Below are 20,423 nucleotides of genomic sequence, written 5' to 3' on the forward strand. Positions count from 1 at the left end.
CAGTTTCTCATAAATTTTGAAATACTTTCATCTTCCATATTAATGTAACAGAGAATGTGGATTTTGTACCTTGCAGTCTCATGACCAAATCTAGTAGATTTGATATTATATTTGGTTCTTTATGGTCTATAATGTTTATATGTTGTACACATTATTTGTATGGCAGTAATATTCATAAAATTTAAGAATTTAATTATGTCAAAAATTGTGACAAAAATATAATATGCATTTAGTTTTACAATAGATTAATTATTACAAAAAACTTAGGGAGATTTCCTCAAATCATAATTTCATTTTCTAAAGTATTTCTTCGTGAAAATGTAATCTGCCATGAATTTGCAACGAGTCACTATCTAGTTTAAGGCACAAGGTATATTTTATTATTTGTTTGATTTTGGCAGAATATTGTTAATGATTTTAAATCTACAACTAATAAACTGCAAATGTGATATATTTTATATATGTATTTGCCTTTCAATTGACTTCATCATTCTAGTGTGATATAAGAGAATAATAGATTTGCAACATTTATCAGCACAGAAAACACTCACTTGTGTCATTAGAAATTTCATTTTCAAGGCAAGGGCTGCAAATAAAACAGCAGGCTGCCAATCCCTCCTTCCAGAATCTTCTGAATCTAGCACCACAGCCTGTACTGCACACAGAGGATGGCATCTGAGAAAAAAAAATTAGACACATACTTACAGTGACTTTTAGCTATTTCTTTTATGTTTTATATTAGCACATTAAGATTTTAATAGAAGCAGTCATCAATAGTATTCCCACCACGAAAAGCCTAGGAACAGATGGGTTTAGCCCAGAGTTCTATCAGACCATCAAAGAAGACTTAATACCAGTACACTACACACTATTCTACAAAATACAATCAGAAGGAACACTAACCAATTCATTTTATGAATCTGCCATTACGCTGATACCTAAACCACACAAAGACTCTACAAAGAAGGCACATTTCAAACCAAATTTCCTTACGAATATAAATGCAAAAATAATCAGCAAAATTCTTGCAAACAAAATCAAAGAATACAACAAAATAATCATAAATCATGATCAAGTAGGCTTTATCCCAGGGATTTAGAGATGGTTCAATATAAGGAAATTCATCAACATAATCCAGTTTAAAAAACAAAACTCAAAGGAAAAAAAGCACATGATCATCTCATTAGATTCTGAATAAGCATTTGGCAAAATCCAACACCCTAAAAGTAATATACAGCAAATCAGTGGCCAACATCAAACTAAACAGAGAGAAACTCAAAGCAATCTCATTGAAATCAGGGACTAGATAAGGCTGCCCATTCATCTCCAATCCACTTTGTTGAATATAGTATTCAAAGTCTTTGCCAGAGCAATTAGACAACAAAAGAGGTCAAAGGGATAATAATTGGAAAGGAAGAAATTAAAATATCATTATTTGTAGGTAGTATGATTGTATACTTCACTGACCCCAAAAATCTACCAGAGAACACCTAAAACTGATAAAACAACTTTGACAAAGTGGCAGGTTACCACTATCATGCTTATTCAAAATTGTTACTGTAATAATTTTCCATCATGAATACAGATAAAAAATATTGTTTTTTACAACTATCTTATTTAAACATGAATCTTAATGTGTTCATTTCCTCACAATTAAGATAGATGTTTGTAATGAAGCTCAATGTCACATTTTAAGAGCACACCTCTAATAAGATATGACCTGGAAGAGGAAAAGTTTGATAGGGAAGGAAAACACAAACATCAAGCACTGATTAACATGGCCTCATAAAAACCGTGGGAATGCTTCATGCAGTGAAATCTCAGAATAAGAGCTCTGAATGCCTGGAGAAAGAATGAATGTCAACAGATAAATCTCTATCTCTACATTACCTCGAGTAGATTATGCACTAATGTTTTAAATGAAGAGAAAAAATAAAAGAGGTAGGATATAAAACTTGAACATGAACACTGATAATAAATACTAGGTTCTTTTTAAATATCTCTAGCCTCCTTCAAAAATTATACCAATTGAATGTTAGGAATATGATTGCAAAGTTTTCTATAAAAGCCCTACTACACACTAGGCCCCATTCAAGGCACAAAGTCAAAAATAATAAATCTCTGAACATATAATCTTGCTATTTACTTACAGTAACTTCATATAAAATATTAAAGTGTACTTTGATAAATGATTCTTTATATGTCTATACAGTGTGTCACATACCTCACACTTATGGTAAAGTAGTGCTTCCTTATATATGTTATAATTAGCACAACTCCAAATTATAATAATTTTCTGACTGAAAGTAGAGTTGACAAAATCCAAAGTAGGGAAAAGAAAGAGTAATACAGTAGTATCAGTAGTTGTGGAGGAGCACTAATTCTGATATATTTGAAAGCAAGAGTGTCAATTAACCTCATCCCAGAAACCTGTCTACAATAGAATGTATTGTCAAGTAGAATCAATTATTTGGTCATATTTGGGCACAAATGTCAATATGATTTTATTTTCACAGTTAAATTCCCAATGCCTGAGGAGATTCAGTTTACATAAGATTAATTTCCCAGTAGGGCAAAAAAAAAAAAAAAAAAAAAAAACCCCACTGTCTTGAATCAGTTATAGAAGAACATACCAACAGTATTTGGCTACCAGATATTTTGGTTTTGGCTACTATTTATAAGGGCAGTCTATTTCAGTTTTTTATGTAGAATTACAATTAACATAGAATATCATTTTGTCCAAAGATTTCGTATTGCAATTCACCAGAAATAGATTATAGGTGTTTCATACTATACTTACTCACATACTCCTGTGGCATAAAAAACTGGCATTAATATTTCCAGATTATAGAAATTAGAGTTTTAATGATAGTTCAAAAATGAAGTATTTTTAGTACTGGAATGGGAATAACTGTCACTCAATTTTTTTTATCACCATCTCATGTTTCAATCAGTACTATTCATGCAAAACATGAAGTAGGATTTTCTGATTCTTTCACCTAGTTCCATTTCATATGTCTAGATACCATAATGTGTTAGGAAATTTTTTCCTACTATAATGTCTTAGGTTTTGTTTAATCTTGATTTATTTTATTCTCCCATAGAATCCTGTTATTTTTCAATAAGAGACAGAAAGTGGCTATGATGGGAGAAGCAGTTGGGAAAGAAGTAGGAGTTTTAACGCTGATATATTTACAAGAAAATTTGAGAATTGGTCACATCACAATAGAAGGAAGTAAAACTGTATTTATGATATATTATGTAAGAAGTACAAGCTATTTTCAATAAATAAAGAAATCACAATTGCAAAAAATATTTTCCCTGTTCTCAGAGAAAGATCTTTCTGTTGTGTGTTGTGTTCTTTTGTTAGCTTTTTTCTCAAGAATTATTCTATACATATCCATTAAAGGTATTGTTCCTTAATTACCCTTTTCTGCCTTATTACACATTAATTTGTTTGCCACCAGTTTTTATAAAGAAAAGTTCTCCTCCTGTATGTGCATGAGTCTCCCTACCCTGTGCAGGCCACCAATGAATTTCTTAAAAATAAGTGAGCCTTGTTTTCTTGGATTTAATTTAGAGTATATGAATTAAAATGTTCAATTAAAACAAAATTATTTGTTACTTTTGTTTGGTTGCTGTTATTGATGTATTTGTTGTGTTTTAATAGCCATTTTTTGTCTCTTCCTCCAGAGCTTTAAATATGTTCCTTTGTCCTTTTGTTCATCTTGCTTAAAAGTGTGAAGGGGTTCTTCAAATTAATTAAAAAGTTATTAATAAAATTTAAAAGTTATGAATAATTTAAAAGTTATGAATATTAATTTCTGTAGTTTTGTTCATTAGTGAACTTGGTATGTGTCCTTTTACTATATGGGAACATATTTTTGAGTATTGTGCCAAGGGATAGTAGCTATGAATTTTGTGTTTCATAACTGTAACATTAGTGTCACACTTATCAACATCTCTTAAAAAGGTTCAATCTAAGGGAGGAGAAGACTGTGTAATAACAACAATAATCTGATGAGAATTTTGTTTAATTCAAAGGAAAGAATATCAATCAGTGGTGAAAAATTGATTTGTATTCATTAAATTTCAGAAAATAGTTCTGATATGAAAAAGTTTTATTTTATCCATGGATGAAATCTTCAAAGAATTAGTAAAAATATGTCAAAAAAGTAAAAAAGAAACACAATTCAGGAGCCTAGAAATTGGTTCCTGATTTGATGAAATTTTTCATTTTGAAATGATGCAGTGTATTCACTTGCTAGTGTTTATTACTGTGTATTTAAATCAGTAAATTCATATACACCCACCTTTCTACTTCCTGTAGCCAACTCAATCATGTCTCCATATAAATGAAGGTGTCGACCATGTGGAAAATATGGCTTGAATGTTCCTATCTTCATCTTAACCCCAAGGCGTTGAGAAAAATTCCCAAAGTGAATAATGTCATAGTCTTCCTTCAGTACTATTCTCTGTTTCATAATAACTTTGTCCCCATGAGGATTAATGAAGTGGGTCTTTCTTGGGAAGGAGTTTATCTAAAGATAAGCATTGCACTATAATGTATACAGAATTACTTCAAGTCATAAATTGTGTTCTGATTTCATAGAAAAGGCATTTAAAGGATGAGGGAAATCTAAATACAAGCAATTGGATAAATGCAATTACCATAATATTCCAAGAATTTCAGTTCTCTCAGTGAAGACTGCCAAACAGAGACAAAACTGTAGAAGCAAACACAAATAGGCAACTCTCTCTCTCTCTCTCTCTCTCTCTCTCTCTCTCTCTCTCTCTCTCTCTCTCTCTCTCTCTCTCTCTTTCTCTCTCTCTCTCTTTCTCTGTCTCTCCCTAAACAGCTATGAAATTTAAGACACAAATATCATCCAATAGAAGAAACTCTACCTTAGAACAGTGAGAACTGGCTCCTCTCTCATTGGCTCCTGCCTGATTATCAACCTGTTGCAGATTCACCTAATGGAGTGCATGGGCTACAGCATACACAGAATTGTATATGCTATGACTAACATCACTAAAGGACATGTCAAATGTCTTTTCCATTAGCCAGTCCAATGAGGTATCGGATGAATAGTTCTTCAGCATTTCACATTTAGATGCTGAGGCTTCATAGTTAAAGTACTTCTACTCTGACATTAGTACATATACGCCTGTACTTCTGAGATGATACCTTGTTTGTACAAAAATTTTTAAGCCAGAAATCTCACCATAGTGGTGTAGAAAAGTAAGAGTCCCATAGAATGTTCCATGGGGTAAGTCTCTCTTACTGGTAGGGAAATTCCATTGTTTTGTGCAAACCTTTATTCTCTGTATAACTGGAGACTCCCACAATCTGAAGCTCAATTCAAAAATACTGTGTTTCCCCATAAAGGATAATAGCATTTGTGGTTGACATCACAATTTGTTTGTACTGTGTTTCAGTTTTTTGATGGAATGACTTCTCTTGGGCTGATATCATGTTTACAAAGGCAAAGCAAATTTCATTATTTTCACTTTTTTTTTCAACTTAGAAAAAAAATTGTTTGCTTTGATCATCATCTGAGATGACAAGGCCAACCTAGTTCCAGTTGAAGTATGAAGGAGACCATTGCCAATGCTAGAGATGTGTCCTTTGGGTCCATCTGATAGAGATAGGGAAATTGTTCCTTATCACGGAAGATAGAATGGAAAGGTCCATAGGCAAACTGTAGGAGCTACAACAAAGAGAGAAGTATGAGGTGTACTACACTTTAAAAACTTGTAATCATATTTACCTGCAAACAGTTGATTATATGTGACTTTCCTCTCATCTCTGATTCAAATGAGCAAATGTGGATGCCTGGAACCTCCACTTCTAATGGGAACAGCAAGCATAACTGTTTGACAACGCTGTATAAAATGTATTCACATGTTTTGATAACTGTTTACTGTCTTTCAGTTTTTAGTTTGATATCAGTGTTTTCACAGTTTGTAGTCATCTTAGTGTTTCCAGTGTAGCAGTACACGTTTCTCTGTTTCTTTGAAGTTCAAAACTATCATACTGGACTGTCATATTTTGGTAAACAAGAACCCTGCATGAGTTCACAAGAACCAACAAAAGACAAAATCCCAGGTGTAATGGTTGGTTGTGTGTCACCATGACACCAGGTGGAGTTTTCACAATGCCTCCTTGAGATCCAGCTGTAAGGCATTTTCTCATGTAGTGTTCAAGAGTGGGCCCCATGATTAATTCAGTTAGATTTATTCAGATGGAATTAAAGGGTCAGTCAGTGCTGACATCAGAGTAGCTAGCCAGGGAGCTCAAGAGAAGAGACACTGGCATAAATTTCTTTTCATGTCTTTGTATCTTCTTCCTTTGACTTTTTCTCCAACCACGGTAAGTTTTTCTCTGATTGCTCCATATCAATTAGTGTAGTAACAACAGGTTTTTCCCAAAGCTGTCCATAATATGTAGTCCCCCTTATTTCATGAAAAGTATGTCTATGTCTCTCCAATTTTGTAGGACCAGTACACCAATTTGTGCTTGTGCATGTATGTGTGTGTGTGTGTGTGTGGCGAGGGGGGGGGAGGCAATGTAAACCTTTGCATGTCATGGCACAAGGGTGGAGGTCAGAGGACAGCTATATAAATGGGTTTTTCCTGCAACATGGGTTCTGCGGTTAAGCTCCTTTGTCATTTTTGTTGTAAGCATTCTCACTCACTGAGCCAGCTTGCCTTTTCTGTTGCTGTCTGAGGCAGGGATCATTAGGCAAGGCTAGCACTGAACTTCATTCGTTCCTGCCTCAGCTCCCAGTGTTGGGACAGGGCTGTTAGATGCTTCCACACCAGACATTTCTATTAGTGATATTTGAGGGAAAAGTTATTTTCTTTGTAGTTTTAAAGGGTTCTCTGTCCATCACAGCAGGGAAGGTCTGAAAGGCCAAAAACCTTGCCTGAGGCAACTGGAAACAGAGAAGAACACTGACAGTAAGCTAAGACTATGCTCAAGTGTACTTTCAGGGGATTTTTCTATTTACCATCTCATGATTATGTATGTATGGACATGCATATCAGATGCACTATGGGAAAAGACCGGGTAAAGAAGTAAAGTGATACATGCACAATGAACCCCTGTCAATCATAACAGAGATCCACACAAACTACACCCCTAGTGAGAAAACTCGTCTGTTTCCCGAGCCCCATAGAAGCAAGCCTCATTCAGTCATCTGGACCATTAGTGCCTTATGTGGCTGCTGGCAGTGCTGATGCCCTTCCCGTTGAACAAAGGCTCCTCACTACCTGGCAATCTGTGTGGAATTTTATTTCATTGTTGAATAAGAGGGAAAGAACCTGAAAATCACCTGGTGGTCAGACACTGACTGCAGGTCACAAACACTTACCACTGAGCCCTCTCTCAGGCACTTTAGGTTTTTTTCTGACTATCTATGTATCTATCTATCTATCTATCTATCTATCTATCTATCTATCTATCTATCATATCTCTGTCTGTCTGTGTCTATTTGTTTTGGGGTTTGTTTTTGTTTTTCAAGACAATGTTTCTCTGTGTGGCCCTGCCTCTCCTGGATCCCACTCTGTAGACTAGTCCAGCATTGAACTCGGGTACCTGCCTGTCTCTCTCCCAAGCTCTGAACTAGGACCTTGAAGGGATTTGTGAGAGCCTTTCCAAGATTAACAGTAGGGGCTGAATGAGATTTTCATGTGCTACAGTGCAGGAGTGAAGAGAGGAATGGAGAAATGCAATCCAGTACTGCAATGCCTCTTAATGAGTTTCCTGGTCTTTCATGACATTAGCTGCTCACATAATGAACTGCTCTACTTCTCGTGGTCAGGATGTCAAGATAAACATTAGCATTGTGTCTCAGCTCTTCTTTGTTAGTTGGTTAGTAGAGAAATAATTTCAGTATGTAGTTTTTTCAGTGGTACAGAACTGACCATCACATTTCTGCTTCCTGTTATAATTTTGATCCACCATGCTGGCACAGATCATTTTTTTAAAAAATAGGGTCTTACTATTGTGGTTCTTGAGTGACCTCAAACTCAAGCGATCCTCCTGATTCTGCTTAGCAGATACTGGTATTAAAGTTATGTGGGTCCAAGCCTGACTCAGATGACAGTCATAATTTCATCTCTCTATTCAGCATGCTGGGATGGTCTACTCTGAAACCATGTTATCACATAGAACGATGGCCCATCTTCCTCCTACACACAGTTTGGTAATTTTCTTGGAAACCGGATTTGTATAGTGCAGAGGCCTGGACTTGCTATATAGCCAACGCTGACATTGAACCTCTGATTCTTAGACACCAAACCCTTGGGTTCTGGGATATCAGGCATGTTCAACTATGTCTAATTAATGTAGAACTGGAGCTATTGCTGTGATGAAACACCATGACCCTTGGGGAGGAAAGGGCTGGTTTCTTTTAACCCCTCCACATGCCTGTTCATCATCAATGAAAGTCAGGTCAAGACTCTGTAGGGAGGAGCCAATACAAGTCCTACTTGCTACCTACTGTATTGTTCTCCATGGATCGATCAGCCCACTTTCTTGTAGAATACAGGACCACCAGCTCCCACAATGTGCTAAACACTCCCCCACCAATCACTAATTAGGAAAATTCCCTACAGGAGCGGAAAGATGGCTCTGAGGTTAAGAGCTCTGACTATTCTGCAAGTGGTCCTGAGTTCAATCCCAGAAACCACATGGGGGCTCACAACCATCTGTAATGGGATCGGATGTCCTCTTCTGGTGTGCATGAAGACAGCTACAATGTACACATACACATAAAATAAACAATGCTTTAAAAAAAAGAATGAAAATGCCCTACATGTTACAAATGCCCAAAACTAGAGGGGGTGCACTTACCAAGGCTCTGTTGCCTGCTTGTGGATCCTGTTCACATAACTGAGCTGTCTTGACTGATTTCAGTGGGAGATGATGTGCCCAGTTCTGCAGTGATTTGTTGTACCAAGGTGGGTTACAACCTCATGGGACCTCCTCCTTTTCAGAGGTGAAGGGGCGGGGCAAGTGGGGGAAAATGCTGTGTGTGTTCAGGGGACTGGAAGTGGGTGGACTGCAATCAGAATGTAAGTGAATAAACAAATTAATGGAAAAAATCCAAAGTCTCAACTGTAGGCTCCTATAAAATAAAAAATTACTCTTACTTCAAAAGGGAAGAACCAGGGGATGAATCTGAACAAAGCAAAAGCAACATCCAACTGTGTAAATAAATCAATACACACCATCTGGGGTCCACTCAAAATCTTCTGGGCTTCTCTAAAGAGCTTGGGTCAATTCTCTGGTTCTGTCCTCTGCAGCACACAGAGTTTTTCTTCTAGGCTTGGGCTGTGGCTCCACTCCACTGCTGCTGCTGTTTTTGGTGGCGGTTCCACTGAACAACCATTTCCAAAGTGTTGTGGTCTCTTGCTGCAGCAGGGCTGCACTTTCACCAATATCCTTTACTGGAGTCTCTTCAGGGACTCTAGCCCTGCTACACAGTGCTAAACCTGAGCTCTTCTTCCTCACCTGTTCACCCCTTCAAAACCAGTACCACATGTTGAATTTCAGAACATACCTCTGTATGCTAACTCTGAGGAAACACTTCCCAGTAGATTTCACTTCAGTGATGTTGGTCTCTTCTTAATCACTGCTAATTTCTTAGCTCCAGCTGACAAGCATCAATTGACCCAATAAAGCAAAGGGTCAATTGACTTCTATTGGACTGTATTCCCTCTTCTCAACCATACATGTTATTTCAAATTTCAACACAGGGGCTCTCTTTGTAATCCAAGCTTCTCAGGAACTCACTCTTTATGTAGAGCACATTAGCCTAGAATTCAGAGGTCTTCTTCTCTGTGACACCCAAGCATTAAGCTTGGTTTGTTCTGAGCTCTTGCTAACAAGTGATTGTTTAGATCTAGCTAAACAGAACTACAGATTGTTAATTCAAAATAAATCACAGAATTATTAAAAAATTGTCAAACTTCCCTCTGAAACCTTAGAAGCCAAGCCTCCATCATCTGTATTGCTTTCAATATTCTTAGCTTCCAAGGTCCCACAGAAGAGCTCACCAATCTTTAAACTGGATTTTCTAGCCCAAAGTCCCAAAGTCCTTCCAAAATCCTCCCCAAAAGAAGATGGTCAGGTCTTTCATAGCAACACCCACTATTCTGATATGTATATGACTCAGTTATGCAAAATTAACAAGATTTAATACTGCACAGAACAATAACTAAATATAGAAACAAACAAGACTCATTGTTGGAAAGTGATCAAATAGGTTCTTTTGGGGTAATCTCAAGCAAGGTTTCTGTTACTGGCTTTACTAATCATGTTTTGTTGTTTAGTTTATTGGGGTTTTTACACTTGCTTTTTTTTTTTTCCTTTGGCCTTCACACAGGAAACACTTGTCAATATTGACACTGAAAAACAAACAATACAAAACCAAAAACTACAGAGGATCTGTGTAGGACACAAACACCCAGATGGCAGTTTTCAGTTAAGAGGTAGAACTTTGAGAGGAAAAAATATAATTGCTTCCTGATTCTGAGGAGTTGGTTAAGTGCAGTCACTATCCAGCTCTGCCATGTTCAAACTCTTGTCAGCAGCACTCAGAACTGTTACGTTAAAGTTCCTACAGGGACTTCCCATCAGAATCAGACATTAGACAGAAGATAGCCCCAGAGATCTTTATGTCTGTCTCTTCAGATGAAATGAATGAAGACATTGGTTTTGATTGTAAATACACGCTTCTATTTCTTTTTGCTTTGTGAGATAGGTTATCACTATATAGCCGTGGCTGGTATGGAACTCCTCTGTAGAGCATGCTATCCTCAAACACATTTAGATCTGCCTGCTTCTTCTTATGGAGTGATGGGGGTTAAATTTACTTGACACCATACCTGTCCAGTAAAGGCAGTTTCGAATTCGTTTCCCACAATTTAGGTTGTTTTGTTTTGTACTTTTAAGATCAGAGATCTTTCTTTTTCACAGCCATATGTGCATTGTAAATAAAATTAAAATTAACTTCCCCTTTGATTTTCTTTTTCTGTTTTGTTTGTTTGGTTTTTGAGACAGGATTTCTCTCTGTAACAGCTCTGACTGTCTTAGACTTGAACTCACAGATATCTGCCTGCCTGCCTCTGCCTCCTGAGTGCTCAGAATGATGTCTGTGCCATCACATCTGACCTAATCTTTCCTTTCTAACATCTTTGTATAAATAAATATCAAGTATCTAGAGTATTTCCCAATGTTTATGTAATAAAATCAGCAACATTTTCCACCAAATCTATATACTTTTATTTATAGACATTAAGACATCACCATTTACATGGAAATTGAGAATGCAGATTATTATAACACTAAGTTTTTATTTCAATTTTTGTTGTAGTGTTTTGAGACAGGGTCTCTATATAGACTTGGCTTCGTAGAGCTTGCTATGTATGTAGATCAGGCTGGCCTCAAATTCAGAGATCTAATCAACTCTGTCCTAAATGTGCTGGGATTAAAGGCTTGTGCTACCATACACAGTTAAGTTTTAATTCAAAATATAAAATGAAGTCTCTCCAGAGAAGGATCCTTTTGAAATGTTCCAGGTTGGCCTGGATCTCACACTGAGCCACCTGCCTCTGCTTCCCTAATGCTGTGGTTAAAGTCCTGCACCATCACACCTGCCTTCCTGTGGCAGGTCTTATTCCAGGTTTTATTTTTAAATTTAAGTTTATTTTTTTTTTACTTATTTGCTTTAGTTCTCACTGATTGTAGTTCATTCCAGATGTAGTCAAGTTGATAATCAGTAATAGCCACTACAATAACTAAGTTTCCAGCTTTCAGGCAAAAGAGGCAAGAAGAAGGATCTCTTCCTCAAGTTCATCTCAGCTACATATACGTGTTAGGTGAGCTGGGCTAATAGAGACACTGCTTCAAAACAGAAAAACTAACCAACAAACAAATAATCCATTAAAGGGTTGCAGATATTGTTCTGGCAGTAAACCAAGTTTTGTTCCTAAAAATCACATGGTGACATAAACCAACTACATTTATAGTTCCAGGGGATCCATATCTCATACAGATTTGCCTGCCTCTGCCTCATAAGTTCTAGGATTAAAGGCAGGTACCAAAGTCCTGCAAGTTTTGATTTATAATTACTGGTGATTGGGCCATTTGTCATGGTGCACCCGTGGAGGTGGAAGAAACCCTTTCAGATGTGTGTTATCTTCCCGGGATCCAGAAATATAACTGTGTTCTTCAGGTTTGGAACTAGTACTTTTAACTCTTGAGCCTGTCTAGGGTCACTGATTAAATAGGTTCTAAAAGTCCATTTGATGAACTGAGGTTTCTACTGTTTTCTTCAAGAAAGGTACCACTGTTTTGTGTTTGGAATTTGATGTTGTTGGACAAGTTCTCACTGTGTGGATCCAGGTGGCCTGAAAGACACAGAAATCCTTTTCTCTTTGCTTTTGGACTACTACAATCAAAGGTAGGTACCAAATACTGAGACTGCATGGGTGCTTATTAAAGCTTTGCCTCCCAGCCCCCAGGTCCCTGTCATACCTAAAATAGTATCACATTGTACAGCTCTGGGGGGGGGGGGTCCTTGAATTCTCTCTCTAGACTAGCCTGGCTAGGAACTCAAAGAGATCTACCTCCCTTTGCCTTCTGAGTGCTATGATTAAAGGGGTGAACCTCTATGCATGGTTAAAGAAATTTGTTCTCATTGTCTGGATCAGGCTGCCCTGAAACTCATAGACATGTTCCTGCCTTTACTGCTGGAGTTCAATGGTGTGTACCATGTGCAGGGATTGCACATCTCTGTTGTTAGAGTCTTATTGTTTCTTTGACTTCCATCTCATAATGCTTTGATCTTGGTTTCCACACTTATAACTAAGTGCCCATCTTGATCATGATGTTTCTAAACTCCTTGACCAAGCATTATCCCAATTAAACTTCTTCTCCATAGCAAGGCTAGCAGGTTCATGCAACTAATTGCAACACTTTCACATCATCAACATGAGCATATGGGTTTTGTTTATTTCTTTCTTTGTTTTGTATTTGGCTTTTAATTGTTGTGGTCTTGTTGTTTTGAGAGAAAACCTCAGTATTTAATTTTTGGCTAACCTAGAACTCCCTACACACTCAAGTACATGCTCACAGTCATAAACACACTGAAACAAATGCAAAAACACAGACATTAAAACCACACACACTAATTATATCCATTTTTAAACAAGTGAAGATATGAATGAACACAGCATGAGTCAATCAAGCAGACAGTGGAATCTGGACTTTTTTAATTCTGTGTTTTTGATTTCACACAAAAAGCTCCTCCTTGGAGGACTGAATCAGAAAGTCTGATTCAATCAACCAACAGCAGGAAAAATGAATCTTTACCAAAACAAACAAACAAACAAATAAACAAACAAAAAATCCAGGCAGTGGTGGCACATGCCTTTAACCCCAGCACTTGGGAGGCAGAGGCAGGTGGATTTCTGATTCGAAGCCAGCCTGGTCTACAAAGTGAATTCCAGGACAGCCAGGGCTACACAGAGAAACCCTGTCTTGGGGGTTGGGGGAAGAGCATCTTTAACAGTATTGAGTGTGTTGGGATTCAATGGACCAATGAGAAAGAAGAAGCTTGTGTGAGGAAGGTGGGGCTATGGGGAGGTGAGAGAGGAAAAGTGCATAAAAGGGTCAGAGGAAGGCAAAGAGATGTCAGTGTCCTGAAGCTTGGATCACTGCCTGGTCCTGCTGGAAGTAGGAACCCTGGAGCCAGTGTCTATATCAGGTAAGAAATTTACCACCATAAGGAGTTTTCTTGCAAGCTGGCCTAGCCTTATCACCATCCAGCTATAACTTCATTTCCAGTGTATAATGTTTAAATAGTATAGACTTCAATTTTAATGAGAAATGAGATTACATGGGAATTGCTGAGGTTTTAAAGATAGAATGTCATGGAAGAATCTGGGCTTAAACTTTTTTATTACAAGATATTTTAGAAATTTTGTTTATTTACTTTTTAAATTTTATTTTGGTTTTTCGAGACAGGGTTTCTCTGTAGTCCTGGCTGTCCTGGAACTCACTCTTGGACCAGCCTGGCCTTGAACTCATTAAATCTGCCTGCCTCTGCCACTGCCTCTGCCTCCCAAGTGCTGAGATTGAAGGCATGTGCTACCACTGCCTGGTGTTTATTTACATTTCAAAGGCTATTCCCTTTCCTCTTTTCTCCTCTGAAAGTTCCCTATCCATTCCCCTCCCCCTGCTGGCCAACCCACTCACTTCTGCTTCCCTGGTCGGGCATCCCCCCACACTGGGACACTGAGCCTTCACAGGATCCAGCACCTCTCCTCCCATTGATATCCAACAAGGCCATCCTCTGCTATATATGCAGCTGGAGCCATGGGTCCCTTCATGTGTGCTCTTTGATTGGTGGTTTAGTCCCTAGGAGCTCCATAGGAGGGCTGGAACTCCTGGTCCTTCTGGTTTCATCCAGTTTTCTAGACTTAATCTGGAATTTCAGTTAGGATCTTCTTTATAATTTAATCTGTCTGTAGTCTCTTAAGCTATGTTTCACAGATTATGGTTTTTCAAGTATATGAACTAGAATTTCTTAAGTATACCTTACAAATTACACTTGAGACGGCTTCATGCACACAAGCCGAAAATTATGGCTTGAGGCTTGTGTCCCTGAAGCCACAGCTCACTCAGCATCCATGGCTGTAGGCTTGTGGTTGCTTCATTTTTGTCCAGGTGATTAGACATTGTGTAACATATGTATGTGTGTATGTATGTAAATATGCAGGAATGTATGAAAAATGCATATAGCAGTCACACCTGGAAACTAAATTAATGTACTGGGTGCAAAATATCACAATTCAGGCAAGACTTGGCTACAAGAAGACACCTCATCATTACATAACATTAAATAAAAAGTAATAGATAATCTGGGATTTTTGCTGAATGGTAGAGTGTTTGTGTAGTGGAAACACTACACAATAACTCCAGAATAACTTCAATGAAGACATTTAAAATCCTATTTTTAAAGATTTATTTATTATATGTGAGTACTCTGTAGCTGTCTTCAGACTCATCAAAAGAGGGCCTCAAATCTCATTACAGATGGTTGTGATCCACCATAAGGTTGCTGAAATTTGAACTCATGACCTCCAGAAGAGAAGTCAGTGCTCTTAACCACTGAGCCATCTCTCCAGCGCCTAAAATCCTACTTTACTTGATTTTCCTAAACCTGAACTAGCATGAAATATACTTCATAGATCAGAATGGTGTGAAATCCTCCCAACTCTTCCTCCAAAGGGCTTCAATTATGTTTTCTTATAGGCTTGTTTGGCATCTATGCAGTGTTCTAAAAGCAAAGGAATCTAGGCATGCATAGTGGAGGAAAAAAAGAAAATCCAAGGCTGCTAACCACACACAGGAGCATATTGTGTGACAGTAAGCCTGGGCTACATAATGAGTTCCATTCAAGACTGGAAGGAGAGCCAACTGAACGGAAGCATCTTTTCTAGGCAATAACATATTTAAAAGTATAAACAAACATTTGGAAGTATTGATAGGTATATTGCCTCATCTCTTTCTTTTTCTGGACCCTAACTTGTCATGGGAAACTCTCCTCCCTGTAGCCTATGTAATCTTGAATTCTCGTCTAAGACTCACATGAGCAGGTGCTCTCATTCAGTAGCATGGCTTTTCAAATCTCTGGGGAAAGTTGCAGATTTTATTTAGGTTTTGCATTTTATGTATTTATGTATTTATTTATATTATTTACTTCTTCATTTTGTTTGTTTATTTATTTATTTATTTATTTATTTATTTACTTATACTTATTTGTTTTGGTTTTTTGAGACAGGGTTTCTCTGTGTAGCCCTGACTGGCCTCTAACTCAGATATCTGCCTGCCTCTGCCTCCCAAGTACTGGGATTAAAGGTGTGTGCCAGAACCACCTGGCATAGGTTTTACATTTTAGATGTGGTCTGATTGTATATCCAGGTGGCTATGAATTTTACCTCATTTCCCAAAACATATAATATAGCCCAGATTTCTCACCCTGGCCTTCAACGTGTTAAGTGATACATACAGACAGGCATCTCATAGGATCTCCTTAGCCCTTCCCTGGAGGGATCAATCTGTTGCAAGGACAATAAGCCTGGTTGCATCTGTGACATAAACAGTATAATTTTTTCAGGGCCTGCAAAGATATTCAATGTCCTTTTTCCTGAAACAACACTCTGGCAAGTCTGAAACTTTGTCTTATACTAAGCATGAGATGAAGAGGAGCATGGGTTGATATCCCATGCAACAGTGGATAACTTTTTCAATGGGGTGCTTAAAAGAGAATCCACATGCTGAGAGTGATGAACTTGTGGCTTGGAGACCCCAGGATTGTATAATTTGGCAGACTGTGTTCTCCATTATTGTCAGAGCATGGGCTCTCGACTTCTGGTTCATGAAATATGTGAGAAATAGGACTTTTGAAAACTTAGCCTGAAATTATGTCTCCTAAATGCTTCACCAGGTTGCTTCCGACTGAATAACTAGCAAGATGAGCACCTACAACCCTCCCACACTCCAGAAGCTGGCACTAGACACGCTGCTGAGGAAAGATGCCATAAACTCCTCCGATCTGGATAACCTGCCCACTATGCTTTTCCCACCACTCTTCCTAGAGGCTTTCAATGGCAGACACACAGAGATATTGAAGGCAATGGTGGCAGCCTGGCCCTTTCCCTGCCTGCCTGTGGGAGCACTGATGAAAACCCCTGATGTGGAGGTCTTGCAAGCTGTGCTGGATGGCATAGATATACTGCAGACACAGAATGCTAGTCCCAGGTAAGCAAGGCCCAAGGAGACTAGATGGGGAATCATAGGGATAGTGGTAAGATACACATTAGGGCAGGAAGATTGGGGAAAACAGCACAGGGGATAATGATGCCATTGACATGGGATTTGTGGAAATACTATTTAATTTGAAAACTGATCTAAATGATATTCATAGGTCAGGATAGCTCAGGGTACAAGGAGCCATGTTAGGATGTGCATTTCCTACAGGCACTAGATAGGGAAGAACCACGTGTCAAGAGGGTCATGTCTCCAGATGCATCTCATGCAGTTTCCTTGCCTGCCTGGTGTGATGTACTGTGATGGAGCTGATCTTAGACATGTGGGATCCAGGCTAACTCCATGTTGGTTCATTTAACATTATGAAACTTTGCTTTTATCTTTCACAGAAGTAGGAAGCTTTAAGTCCTGGACTTGAGAGATGTGCACCAGGATTTTTGGGATGTATGGGCTGGCAGAAAGGATGAAGTCTGCTCATTAAAAACTGAGAATGAGAAGCATGTTGCAAAGCACATTCCTAGATATGCACTGAGGCAGTGTTTGAAGGTGGTCACTGACCTGAGCCTTGGCTTCTGTCTGCAACTATATCAAACATGCTTACTACAATGGGCCCAGGAGAGAAAACACTCCTTGAGGCTATGCTGTCTGAAGATGAAGATTTGTCACTTCCCTGTGGAGATTATCAGGGAGATCTTGAACATTTTTCATCCAAACTATATTGAGGAATAGGAAATATACACAAAGCAGGTCCTATCCTTTCTAGGTTGCTTTGCTCCTTGCTTTGGCCAGATGAGAAATCTTCGCAAATTCCATCTAAGGGAAAGAAGACTGAGGATCTCACGTAGTGGTGTGCCTCATTTTACACATGTAAAGAACTGTGCTGCCAAATTCCTTTCTCAGTTCTCCAAACTCAACTATCTCCAACACCTCTCCATGAATGGTGACTACTTTTCCAGTGACCACATGAAACAGTTGTTCAGGTAAGGTAGGATAGTGATCTGTTTCTGTTATAGCAACAACCTTTCCCTTTACTTCAATCATTAGTGGGCATCTGAGGTCTGACAGTCATAGAGGATGTTACAGTGATGCACTTATTACACTATCGATGTGTGGATTGTTTCCTTCTTAATGGAGCTCACTTGATTCGGTCCCCACTCATGTGGAAGAGTATGGGCTAGGGTAAGGGATACTAAGAAAGCTGTCTTGTAAGCTTGTTCATTGTGTGGGTCAGATGCTGTAAGTGTGCTTTCCATATTACCCCTTGGGATCCAGGCAAAATGATTCAAGGTAACAGGACAGACCAGAGGGGCCAGATATGGGGAGACTCCACAACTACCCTCTACAAAGATATGTGAGAACAGGAATCAGTTTGTTCCTCTATTGGAGTCAGACAGCCTCTACTTCTTCATAAATATTTGAACACAACTTTTGACTAAGTAGATGGGAAATCTGTGACACTGTGGTGGGGGTCATCAGTGTCAAGGGTGAAACACTGTGATTAGGGATAAAGATTGTGGAGATAGCCGGAACATGGATAAACTCTGCAGGACATAGGCCAAGATATTGCCAGAACCCTTCTGTGCTAGTTCTTTCTAGGTGTGCTCTCCTAGCATGATGGGGCAAACTCTAGTTCTCTGACAAAGTGAGGAAGGGGAGTTGCAGAAATGTCGTTTGATCCCACCCTACCTGACTTTAATATGCTTCAGTAAACAATGCTATGAGGAGACACCATCATGTAGTTTTCCCAGGGTGGACCGTCAACATAAGCATAGATTGAATCTACATATGTGGATTCTCTGTGTCAGTATCAATCTTACTAATGTCCTCCAGTACCATGAGTCAGACCAATTTTCTTGTTCTTTCTCTAGATTCCTGAAGAGCCCCTTGGAGTCCTTGTCTATGACTGTCTGCCAACTCTCCACGTCAGGCTTAAAGCACATGTCAGAGTGTCAGAGGCTCTATCAACTGAAACACCTGCACTTTGATGATGTAGTACTTCCCAAGTCATGTTCCAAGAGTCTCCAAATTCTCCTAGAGAATTTATCTGAAACTCTGCAAACCCTGCAGTTAGAGAACTGCAGGATGAATGACTCTCAGCTCAAAATCCTTTTGCCTGCTCTGGGCCAGTGCTCACAACTCACCTCTGTCAATTTCTATAAGAATGACTTCTCCACCGCTGTAATGAAGGACCTTCTACAATGCATGGCCAATCAAAGCAATTTGATTGTTGAGCAGTACCCTGTCCCACTAGAGTGCTATGATCAAGAGGGTTATCTTATAGTGGACAGATTTTCTCAACTGTGTCGAAATCTCATGGGCATTCTCAGGGCCAGAAGGCAGCCTAAGATAATCATATTTGCTTGAGAAACCTGCCGTTATTGTTGGAGTCGCTGCATCTATGATACGAATACCAGACTTTGCCATTGCTGGCAGTAAAGAAGAGGTTGATTCTAGATGCTAGGAAATGATATCTGAGGAAGTACGTTCATCATGGGCTTCCAGAACTTTATGGTTTCAAATCCATTGGAATCAATATGGTGTTCTGTGTATGGAGACCACAGGGGTCACTTGAAATGAAGAATAAGACAATAACATCTGGTGTCTTGTAGAATCAGAAAGACAGTACTGCATTTCTAAATGTGTCCCCATCGGGACAGAATCGCCAGGGTCTTCCACATGTTGTAAATATATGGCCAATCTATGAACTGAATGTTCTCCTCTCATGTACTACTGAGTCACTGACCTCAGTTTTAGGTTTATGTTCATGATGTATCCTATGACATCATGATGTGTGATCAAATAAATTATCATATAAAATATATTGGTAGCATTAAAGTCAATTATGGCATTGTATTTTACTCTTTACTTCCCACTCTTTGGCTCCTTGGTGAGTATGTACGCAGAATTGTCAAACTAATTGTGAGTGGCTCTTGAAAACCAACATCTGTCCAGAACCTTCCTTGTGATGTGATTGTGGACTCAGTGTCATTCCTACACTAGACCCTGAAGTCAAGCACATTCTATAATTGGGGTGTGGGGGAGTTGTTAGAAGTATCATTTTTCCCAGACATGCACTATCATACTACTTACTATGACCACAGTCTATCTTCTTGCTCTTACATAATGTTGAATAGTTTTATCTGTGAAAGTGTGGTCCCACAATACAACTTATTTCTCACAAGTAGAATGCATACTCTAATCCATCTCTTGAGGGCCTTTCTGCCTTCCAAGTCACTTCACCCACAGAAAGGTAGAGACAGGATAAGCAGGTTTGTTATGCCTCAAACCCACTGGGGATGGATATTCTCCATGTGCTAACGGTGTACTATTATTGTTGTTATTATCATTATTATATTATTATTTTATTATTTTATTTTTTGATTTATAATTTAGCCTTGGCCTTCATCCCAGTCCCCCAGTTACAGAAAAGAACTGCAGGGACAAAAATGGAGAAGGGACTACTAGTGTTCTTTAAGACAATGGCATGGCTGGGCAGTGGTGGCACACACCTTTAATCCTAGCACATGGGAGGCATAGGCAGGAGGATTTCTGAGTTCGAGGCCAGCCTGGTCTACAG

At 38.7% G+C, this 20,423-nt stretch overlaps 2 pseudogenes; one reads left to right on the plus strand and one right to left on the minus strand.

Moving 5' to 3' along the window:
* Positions 1 to 6,220, minus strand: part of LOC127671610 (vomeronasal type-2 receptor 116-like) — a 106,966-nt pseudogene extending 100,746 nt beyond the window's left edge.
* Positions 6,221 to 16,550: 10,330 nt separating this feature from the next.
* Positions 16,551 to 19,282, plus strand: LOC127671611 (PRAME family member 6-like; annotated as a pseudogene).
* Positions 19,283 to 20,423: the final 1,141 nt, after the last annotated feature.

Source organism: Apodemus sylvaticus, chromosome 21 (genome assembly GCF_947179515.1).
Source record: "Apodemus sylvaticus chromosome 21, mApoSyl1.1, whole genome shotgun sequence".
Lineage (NCBI taxonomy): Eukaryota > Metazoa > Chordata > Mammalia > Rodentia > Muridae > Apodemus > Apodemus sylvaticus.